Source organism: Nothoprocta perdicaria, unplaced genomic scaffold, assembly GCF_003342845.1.
Source record: "Nothoprocta perdicaria isolate Ctin4 unplaced genomic scaffold, notPer1 scaffold_6, whole genome shotgun sequence".
Classification (NCBI taxonomy): Eukaryota; Metazoa; Chordata; class Aves; order Tinamiformes; family Tinamidae; genus Nothoprocta; species Nothoprocta perdicaria.
In genome coordinates, this window is record NW_020455865.1 from 10,425,372 (window position 1) to 10,436,571 (window position 11,200).

The window sequence follows — 11,200 nt, forward strand, 5'->3', positions numbered from 1 at the left end:
ATATTTAATCTAAGGAAGTTAATAATATATATATTTTTGGAGGAGACATTTTGAACTGTCAGTATTAGAAGTGAAATGCATTTCATTAGAAATGACTAAAGTTTTTGTTTTAACCTGGTCAAAGAAAACAAATCTTGGATGACTTTGTTCATTGAATGAATGAATAAATATTCATTTATTCTTTTAGTTTTATATGTTTACTTTTTATKTAGCTTTATATGTGTACTTTTTATTTAATTTGATGTGTTTATTTTTTTATACAGTTTACTGTTTCCTTAGAAAAAGCAAATGTCAGAAGCTCTCGTGAGATGGAAGTTCTGGTTCCGAATGAGACAGAGCATCGCTATAAGGTCACAAGTTGCACAGAGTTACCATCATTAAATTTGCTTATAAAAACATCTAGCTTGTAAGTATTCGACCTCTTTGTTTAAATAGTTTTTCACATTTGGAGATTAAGTGTTTCCAAGTTGTGAGAATTTTTATCTGAAGAGCAAATATCGACAAAAATATTTATTTTTTCCTGAGTGGTTTTTTTTTTTTTCTGTATTTGTCATGGTTATGTTTAAAAAGAGAACAAACAAATTGTGTAAGCTATATACTCTCCTGTGTCGAGAAGACAGCCACCACTGGGATTGTATAGTATTTTTAGAGGAGGGGAAAAATGACAGAAGATTCATGCTGTGGTACATGGCCACCACCAGGCTTTCAGTATACAGGGGTGAACATTTCATTCTTCCTAGGATACACTTCTGAAATGTCAGGTTTGCATTAAAACTCCCAATTGTTGACCATGAGCATGTCAGGGAAATACAGAGGTACCCTCCATGGARAGACTGCTGCTCTGTAACTCCCCTTGCACAGCTCGCCTGCTCCAATAGTTTCTGCTGCCAAAGCCAGGAGCCCAGGACCCAATAGCTCCTCTGCCCTGCACAAAGCCCAGGACTTGGCAGTGTGCAGGCGAGCTCTGCTGTCACTGCTCCAGATTACAAGGCTGCTGCTGGGAAGACCAAGGGATCTTGCCAGCTCCACTACCACACGGGCTTTCCAGGGCCCCTTGYCCTTCTGTCTCTGGGAAATCACAGGATTTGAACTTTAATACCTGTTCTGCAAGTCAGTCACATGGGAAAAGACACCAGAGACCTATGGATGTGCCTTGAAAGTTTGATGCAATTGCTAACTTTCTTTTTTTAAAGTTGACTGGATTTGCCCATCTCAAGGAAGTGAAAAAAAAATCCCCCAAGGTAACAAAAACAGTGGAACCAAAACCCCTGTTTACTCAGGGATGACAGTCTTAAAGGAGAAGCACCAGCTCAGATCCAACTGGTGACTTTGTTATATGTTTTTTGTAGGGTGGAGGCAAATTTAATCCCTCTGCATGGACAATCCATTGCCTTCTTACCACCAGTGTCCATACATGCCTGTGCTGTGCCTAACCTCTTCTCTCCTCCGTTCTTGCCATTTTTAGCATATCCTTTTACACAGTTATCYGGACTCTCACTTAAACAAGCAATGCATGCTCCACACAGCCCTTGTTTCTGCTGAACTTAATTTGAAGAAGGCTTTATACTAGAAAGGACACACTGGCCTTGCGGGTGAGAAAGTTTTCGGTGATGTGGCCAGTGTATAGACACTGGAGTAACCACCAAGAGCATGTCTGTATCTGTCTGTCTGTCTGTCTGTTGGTCTGTAGACAGGCTGCTGGAGTCTCCAAGATTTCATGTCCTTGTTTCTGTGACTTTGCCCAGCAGGCTTTGTGCATTCAGTAACCCAGACTGAGTTAAACCATAAGCATCTTAGGCATTTATCCATAGAAGTATTTAATACTTTACAAAAGAAATTTAGAACTAGATCAATAGAGAGGAGACTATGGGAGGCTCCTCTTGTCCAAATCTTGTCCAAGAACAGTTGTGCGTGAACATTTGCATTAATTTAGGTTGAAACTGGGGCAGGGACCAAGAATCCTTTCCACTTCATGACATGGCTTACAGCATGATCAAAGCTCTGCTGACCCTGCCACTCTTTGCACAGCGTTTTTGCTCCCCTATCCAYGCTTCCTTTCAGAAGAGCAGCAAGTGCACAGACTTTTTCTGCGGGCCCATTTTATGTCTCCTCAGCAGAGCAGCTGACGGGGCAGGAGATAAAGCAGAGGCGACTCTATAGATTGAGCCCAGTTGCTGAGCRAGACGCAGCAATTGTGCCACTGTGCATCCACCCTCTGACAGTCCTGCAGGCTTTACTCACAGCATTAGACAGTCTGTCCTGATGCAAACCTTGCCAAAAGTTGATCTTCAGTCCAACATCCCCAAACCTTCAAAGAACAGCAAGCTTACGAAATGAGTGCAGGATTTATGGCCCTGTCAGACATTGTCTAGGTAGTTTCTATTTTAAGAGGGACTAGACAAAGAAAAGAAGATCACCAAGGAAAAAAATGCTTTATCATCTAAATGCAAGACTTCTTATTAAAAATTTCCTTGCAAAAGTCAAAGAGCGTAGTACCCATCTGAGCTCTGAGGTCAGGCTGGCTCCTCTACTGTGATTTTCCCTGCCTGGCCCTGAAGCTGGGTACAGCAGGAGCAGAGGGGCTGCCCACTGCCCCAAGGAGCTCTGTTATGTGGGATGTTCTTCTAAGTAGGAGAGCACTGTATTTACAAGAGGTATAATTAAACACAGAATTTCTGCCTCTAGATCATAGCCATGTGAAGCTCAGTGATGAATAAACACTTGCACAAATCCACAGTGGTTTCCATGGGTGGATGATTTGGATGCCCAGGAAAGTGTGAGGGGGGAMTATGGCCTAATGGAAAACCTCCTTGCATGTGTCTGGGATTGCCTAAACTCCACAGAGGGTGGTGGTTCCTCTCCATACAGTGGTCATTCATGTGCTCTGGTCTCCAGCATGCTTCACAGGAAAGAGATGGATGACGTATGTGCAGTAGCTCACATTGCTGTCAGGAACATGACTTGTGGGATTTCATAGCCCTTTTCTGAACAGCTCCTGGTAGTTATTTGCTGGCACACAAACCTCCTGCTTGTTACAGCAATTGATCAAGGTCTTTCATGCCAGTAGTTTTCTTTTCAAAGGCCTTGATGTGGCACGACAGTGGGGTCTGACATCCCCTTGGCTCTGCTGCTGCTGACAGCTCAGCCCCAGGAACCAGCCAGGTAGGTCACTCAGAGTAAATCAATCCGCTGCTGCCCTTGGTAGTAAATGCTTCTTAAAAATTTACTCTTGTCATAATAAACTAGGAAACTGTGGTAGACGTGTGTTACTCTAAGAAACTGCAAGTGGGATTTATTGCTACCCTGTGACTTAAGYGGTTTTGTGGGAGGCTGGGGAAAACATGAGGGAATTCCTGACTTCTGAAAYGCTCACCCTCTGCTCAGGCTTTTAGTGTGGTTTGGCTCCAAGTGCTACCGCCCACCTGAAGGCTCCCAGGCAGTAATTCATCCTGCTTACTGAAGGGGGATCAGAGATGTTGTGGCCGGCTGGCATACTGGTGGGTTCATTTCTGGTGACTTTCTGCTGCAAGACTGCAAATTTCATCCTGTAGTTAGAGTCTTCTGCCCTGCACAGATGATGATAAGTTCAGATATAAAGATAGATGTCAGTAATAAAGGACTGGATCAATAGCTTTAATTCCAGAACAATGACAGCCCATAATAATTCAGAGAAAAAAGCTATAGACTAACAATTTAGGAGCTAGAAAAAAAATGCTTTTTTCTTTTTCTCTTCTTCTTCTTCTTCTTCTTCTTCTTCTTCTTCTTCTTCTTCTTCTTCTTCTTCTTCTTCTTCTTCTTCTTCTTTTTCTTTTTCTTTTTTCTTTTTCCTGGTGCAGTATTTCCAACAAGGGATGGATTTCCTTTATTAAAAGCAGGACACTATCTTTGGTTTCCCAGTAGAAACAGACAAAAAAAAATGGACATATATGTGGGAAGACAGGTGACAGACTTTGCACCAACATGAGGAGGATGCCATCAGACTGGAGCACACCAGTGTGTCCTTTTTAACATCCCAGACTGATGCTGTCTGAAGCACGGTCTTCTCTGAGTGTTGCTGTGGATGTTCTAATCTATTGCTGCAGAAGTGCAAAACTTCTCTGCTGCCGATTGCTAAACAGGCCTACTGGTCACATTCAGAGTGCCTCGTAGTAACATCCTCCTTGGTTGTCCTATAATAACCCCTGGTGATTACACGTCTGTGGACTTTCTGCAGTTTTCCTGACCGTAGCATATTCCCCTCCAGCAGTGAGTGTTTTCCAGTGATGAAAGGCAGACCCAAAGGTGTTTTCTCTGTGAACTGTGCATGCTCAGAAATCAGTGGCCATGGACCTGCCCTGGTTTTCGGGAGCAAGGATGGAAAACCCATCTGGTTGAACACAGCTGACATTCTTCACCGTGGGACAGGCGTTGCCTGACAGGGGCAACCACATTAAGGAGTCATATTCTTTAGATCGCAAGCTCCTGAAACAGGCTACATCCCACAGGATGTATGTCTAGATGAGAATAACCCCCGTGTAGTGGAAGACGGACACTTATTTTCACTATGTATTTGTAAATACATTTCCACTGCTGACAACTGACTCTCAGGGAAATGCCCATGCTGGCCTGGGGGAGGATACGCAAGACTTTCCAGAGGTTGATGCCACTGTCATTAACTCAAGGATTACGTTTCTTCTGCTGGAGGAGGCAGTGGGTGGGTTGGCCACCTGGCCTGTACTGCTGGGTTCTGCCACCCATGTCCCTCATGGCTCCTGCTGCTGACTCAGCCTCTGTTGGAAGAGGAACTTCATCAAATCACTGTGAGATTGCCTGCATGGGTGGGGGTTCCCTCACAGCCCATCTGTGAGGTGGAGTACAGAGAAGAGGTCAGAGGACAAGTGTGGGACTTGGAAAGACCTGTTTGATTCCCCTTTTTTTCCCCACCACAGATTTCCTGTGTGACCTTAGATCAGTCATATAGAGTCTCCATGGTTCCTCATTTGCAAAAATGGACTTTCCCTATCTCATAGGAATTATATGAGATAAATACCCTGATGTGCCTTGTATACTCTCTTGGAATAGGCCAACTGGTGCTGTTATGTTAGAATCTCCTCTGGGTAAAAAGCCAGAAAAAAATCCTGATTTTTTTGGTGATATTCCTAAGAAATCCAGTAATATTTTGGGTGAGGGTATCAGAGCACTTGTTGATGTTTGGGAGTCATTCCTGAAAATTAATTCCATTTCTTTTTTTATAGGACACTGGAATTTAGTATGACTAAAGCACGGGTATTGCTTTAGTTCCTTGGATACAAAATAGAAGGGCTACAAACACAAAGGAACAAAGTAAATGACAAGTAATATTTACTAATGTAAAGAGTAAATATTCTCGTTGAGATTGTTGGCGCTTAGCAAGGCGCTCACCAATTCTATAAAATTCTATATAAGGGAAGAGATTTTTGTCCTCTCTTGATGGGATTAGGGGATCATTTGCAAGAGAAATACAAAAATCTTATAGTACTTTTTTTTTTCCCAAAAAAAAAAGATCCAAATCAGACCAAATGAAAAGGCAGAAAACTGAAGATGGAAATGGGAACTTCTCCATGATTGAATACTGGTCAATAGGTTGATTCCCCTATGTCATGGAGGAGAGAGATCCTAGACATCTCAGAAGAGAAGAACCAAGTCAGCACTTAAGGGTTTTGAGAAGAACAACTGCAAGGACCTTGGGTCTGGTTCTCTTCACTATTGTATTTTCCTGAGAAGTGGGGTGTAGACTTAAGGTCTACATGGTTCCACACACACATCCTGGGGAAAACAGTGCATGTAGGCATGAAGTTTATGAATCACCAGAGTCGAGGAACAAGGCAGTAGCAGACCACAAGCACTGTGGAGGTCTGAGAACAGGTGGGCTTGACATGGCAAGACCCACACAGAACAATTCAGCTTGGGATGAGGTGGGAAAGTCTTCCCAGAGCAGATCAAAGTTTGTGAGGGGGCTTTGTAGGTCAAGAAGGAGTTAAAGTGAGATAATTAACTCCATTAGCCACTCCTTGCTGTGCTCCAGCAGGTGTATGCATTGGAGGGCAAGATAAAAGGGGCAGTAAATGAGCAGGTGTTGCTTTTGTGGCAGGTTGTTGTGTATTAGGAGCATTCTTTAGTTAGTGCCATAGGATGCAGTGAGATTAAGGTGAAGGCAGGTGCTTTTTCCTGGAGATATAGAGGGGAAAATGGGCTAAAAGGGAGTGACAGGGGAGATACAAGAAGGAAATGAGGGACTTAAGTGATTTTATATATATAATAATCTATATGTAATATAGATGAAATATTATATATATATATTTTACCTTGTGGGCTCTGAAAGGTGCTCCTTTAATTACCAAAATGAAAAACATTTAAGTAATACAATTGCTTGAGCCAACCCGCTTGGATGCAGCCCTGTGCCACGTGCTCTAGGTGACCCTGCGTGTGCAGGGGGGTTGGACTCGATGATCTCTGAGGTCCCTTCCAACCTTGGGCATTCTATGATTCTATGAACCCTTATGTGATGCTTTTTGTTGAGTTCTGAATTGAGTTGGATCTTTGCATCTTCAGCCAAAAGGTTTCTTTGCTGCTCATGCAYATGAGCAATCAATAGCAATGAGTAATGTGTGAGAGGAGATGTTATTATCTAAGCTTGTTGGCATGATTTCTGTAATTCCTTGTAAATTCATGCTGTGTGGGAAGGCTCTGCTGTAGTGGATAGCAGTCTTCTGCCATGTTCCTCCCTAATCCCTCAAACACTGCTCTCAACACCCTGTCTATTTTTTATTTCTGAGTTCTTGCAGATGATTTACAAGAATAGGAGAGGAAAGGTAGGATGAAAAGATATAGTACTTTGTTAGTGGTACCTGATTTATTCCAGAGTCTGGAAATTTGCCGATGGGTATCTTAGTCTAGAGCTGTTTGATCAAGGTACACACAGGATCCAGGCAGAGAGCTCTCAGCTCCTTGGACTGGCGGCTAATACTGTGCAGTGAGCTAACTGTTAGCATCCCTGCCTTCCCAGGGCTCCATGCGTGATCTTGCACTCAAGAAGACCCTCAGGCTGGATGCTATGTCCCAGTATCCACCATATGGGAGGAATTACAACACTGAGAGGTTGTAATTGTGGCYCCTGATTTTTTTCCCCCCTYTGTGTGTGTGTATACATGGTACCAGACATCAGAAAAATAAAAATAAGCAAAGTGGATGTTGACATACAACCAACTTTCAGAAGCTTCTGCTGAAAAGGAGAGCCTCTTCCAGACAAGACTATGATCTAACATCTCCTGAGCTCCAGGAGAGTGGTGCCTCCCCAGGGTGAAGTTATACTTTAACTTTCAGGTTGAAATATATGTGCTCTGACACAGTGTGTAAATCATTTAAGGAATTTGCCCCAGGAAACTGAAGGGGCAGGAAATAGCAGCATGTTCAGGAAGGGATTAAGCTGTTTATGGACCTATGGTCCATGATGTTAGTAGTAAGGGACTAGGCATGGATATATGCTCTGAAAACATTGCTACAATGGTTGTAAACACAATAGATTAGGAGGGAAAAGAAACAGTTAATGCTCAGACTTGCATACTTCTCCTAAGCAGCATCTTCTGTAACTGTTGTTCAAGTACTGGCCTAGATGCACAATTTGTCTGGTGCTTCAGGATTTTTATGCCTTTAAAAGTCTTCAGTGTGACTTATTTAGAGAATATTCTGATGGGTTATTAGTGAGTAAGATATTGTGTAAATACAAAGAGTTGTACTAGGAGATACAGCCATGTCTAGACTGCCTCGCAAATAGTCTGGTTCCTGTCTGGTCCTCTTGCATGTGCTTCCTTTCTATGGAAACCAAGGAATAGGGGCTGGTGGGGATGTGAAATGTTTTCTTCTTGAGTCTTATTCTGATATATGTATTTCCAGTCCTTGCTAGTTATCTGTAAACTTGGCAACTGTCTTGGCTTCTGAAGTTTTGATGTGATGTGGAAAGTTCCTACTCAGGGCGGAGTGGTGGTGTAGAAATTGAGTGGCAGGACATTAAGAAGAATCAGGAACTTTGAAAACCTCTAAAGCATGGCGGAGCCTTTTAGAAATGGAGCTCTGTGACAGAAGGACCAGCTCTGAAAACTCAAATGGTCTTGTAGCAATGCAGGGAAACAAAGCTCATTTTTGGGTTGAGACAGCCTTTTCAAGGACTCAATTACAAATGATATCTTCTCACAAAATTTCTATTTGCCAAAATGGCATTTTTAGAGATGAAGGGGATGACCTCATTTATGTTTTTTTTTCTTGGAGTAGAGCCATTTGCTCCCGTGACTTCCAGGAAAGGCTGGGCATCATCTTATCAAGCCAGCAATACTTAGAATAAAATGGTATTGAGGTGAAAGAGACCCCATGAATCTTTTCCCCCTTTCTCCTTTAACTGTAGTGTATTCTGATGAATTAAAGCATACTTGACTTCTTGGAGTAACAGAGTTGCTTACTTGGGACTTGAAGAAATCACCAGAGGGTGGGGCCTTCACAAAAGCTGGGGCAATAAATGCAATAGGATTCATTCAGCACGTGTTTCACAAAWCGCCCCTTGTCCTCACTAAAGTTGTTAATCTTCTACTGACTTCTAAGCTAAGCAAACATAAGTCTAAGTGAAYAAATTTTGATTTACTTCCAGCTGAGATCTGATACTGGACTGGTTTGATAGAAAAGTAAAATTTTCTTCAGCAGATACAGGGTGGCTAATATGGGACTAGAGGAGAAAGAGGACAATTTAGGATTTGGGGGATGCTTTTTCTGCTGAAGGGCTGGTATAGAGAAATAGAGAGCAGAAACGACCTTGAGGAATCACAGCCCCAACCCTCTGGAGAGGTGCAGTTCCTATATGACYGGTTTCCCTATATTAGATGGTACAGTCAAACTCTGTTTTAGCCAACTAATGAAATTCTCAGCCTCTAGGGAAGCTTAGTTCAGCATGGGAAGCTTTCAAATAACTTCTGAGCTCATCTGAAGGTGAGCATAGACTTTATTTCATATTCCCTTATTTCATAAGTTTTAAGTTGGCTTTGTATTTGAAGCTTTGGTTCTAGTAACACACATGCTTGATTGGGAGAGTGGTCATGGGGCTTGGAGGTGGCCTGGAAGCTGAGAYGCCATCCTGGGGTTACAGAAAAATCAGGAAAATATTTGCCTGCAATGTAGGTGCAGGCAGTATGTGCTGCCCGCCTGCAGGATATTGACTACCTTGATGTTACAGCTGACTCACTCCAGCCATGTTCATGGCACATGTGCCTTCCTCTGGGATTTTCCAGAAGATATAAAGTAGGTCCTGGTGTAGCATAATACATAGCCATATCACTTAGATCCACCCTGTGATATAGTAACACCTTCTGGGAAGAAATGACATGGAAAATTACTTGTGGCAACTGCAGTGTTTTCTTAGGCATGACCAACATAATTGGGCAACTGTCTAAAAATGAGATTTTTTTTTCCTCAGCTATCCTTTGGATTTACTGCAAGAATAAATAAACTAAAATCCATTAAAGAACTGCTCTCTGCTTCAATTATTTTCTGAGATTAGGACCACAAGGTACCCCATTGAAACAAAAAACAAGATAAAATTATTCTTGCCAAAAAGTGGTTTGTGGTGTAATTGAGAAGCAACTAYGAAGCAGCTGAAACAAGGAAGAATAACAAACGTTTAACAGAATATGCCTAATGAATAAGTACCACAGTCTCTTTTTGACTAAAGAGAGGCAGTACTAGTATGATATGCAGCAGATAGATCAGACCTATGCTTGTAGTGTATAGCTTTTAAGCAAGAATTATCTCTATTTGTGGATGGAGGAAAAGATTCTCTTTGATCTTTGTYGCTTTTTCTAACCTCTTCCATTAAAGGAGTATGAAGGGATGACCTCTGAAGGTAGATTACTGAGGTGCTGCCATGCATATCATGGTGGAAGCAGAGCCCTGGTGATTATCTAGTTCTAGTTGACCTAGAAACTTGAGCACCTTATTTGCTTTGGTGTCTTTCCTACCTACTCTTTGGATAATTTATTGATCATGAGGTATAATCTCATTCCTGTAGCACKAAGCTGTTAGATATCTCCATGTTTTTGTTCTATTTCTCCAATTTACATGTGGATATCTCACTTTGTACATTTAAATAGCTCTTTATCAAGATTTAATTAGGGCATTTGCAGCACTTACTGCTACCTGTCTCTTCAAACACTATCAGTTTTCATCCTTTGCTCTTGGGAAATAATGAGAATAGGGACATGCAGTTAACAAGTATTTATTCTGCATGATTTATAGGGTAGTTATGACCTGGCATCTGTTAGCTTGATTATATCTTAATAGATCTCTTCTTCTGGTCTCTGCATGTAAAAATATGTTTCTACATTGGGTCTGCATTGGATAGCAAAGACTAGCTTGTGCACCCCTGCAATAATCACCTGTATGTACCATCAGCAGGAATAGCAAAACGCTTCTTCTGTGGTATATGACAGTGTTCTCCTCATAAATACGGTATTTATTCTTTTGCTGGGGGAGGAGAAAGATGTTTTTCTATTCTGTTAATTGCCAAAGGAAGAGCAGCCCCATGGGCTGGTTCAGGAACCAGCTTTGGGCTGTGATTTGAGGAAATGTTGAGCTGCCTCTTCTATAGTCCACAAATGGAGGAGCTTCTTCAAACAAGTTCTTTCAGTTCAGAACACAAGACATTTAATGTGCAGTTCCTACAGGTTAAACTTAGCTGTGTTGAAGCATTTCTAAGCTTTCTGAAGTCAATAGAGCAAGGGAGATGTCTGCAAGGAGTGAGTCACTCTGTCCCTATTTGACTATAGACAAAACTAGACCAAACACTTGACTTGCACATAGTTAAAATTTTGGAGTTGGSTTTTACCTATGAAGCCATGAACTAACTGTGTTACTGTAGAGAATAGCATTTTTTTTCCTTGGTGTTTTAGCAGAAATGGAACTTTATGGAGTCGATCAATTGGCTTCTATTGTAAGAGGAAGGAATTTATTTTACCTACAAAAATACCTTATTTTCTGAATCACAAATGCTGTCCTGCTCAAATGTTTTGAAATTTTACAGTGAGATTATTGCTAAATCATACTATTTTTAAGCTGAAAGCAATTAATTTTTTTTTTTCATTTCAAAGCAAGGTAAATTTTTAGCATGCACAGATCCTTCCCCTTCCCCTTCCCCTTCCCCTTC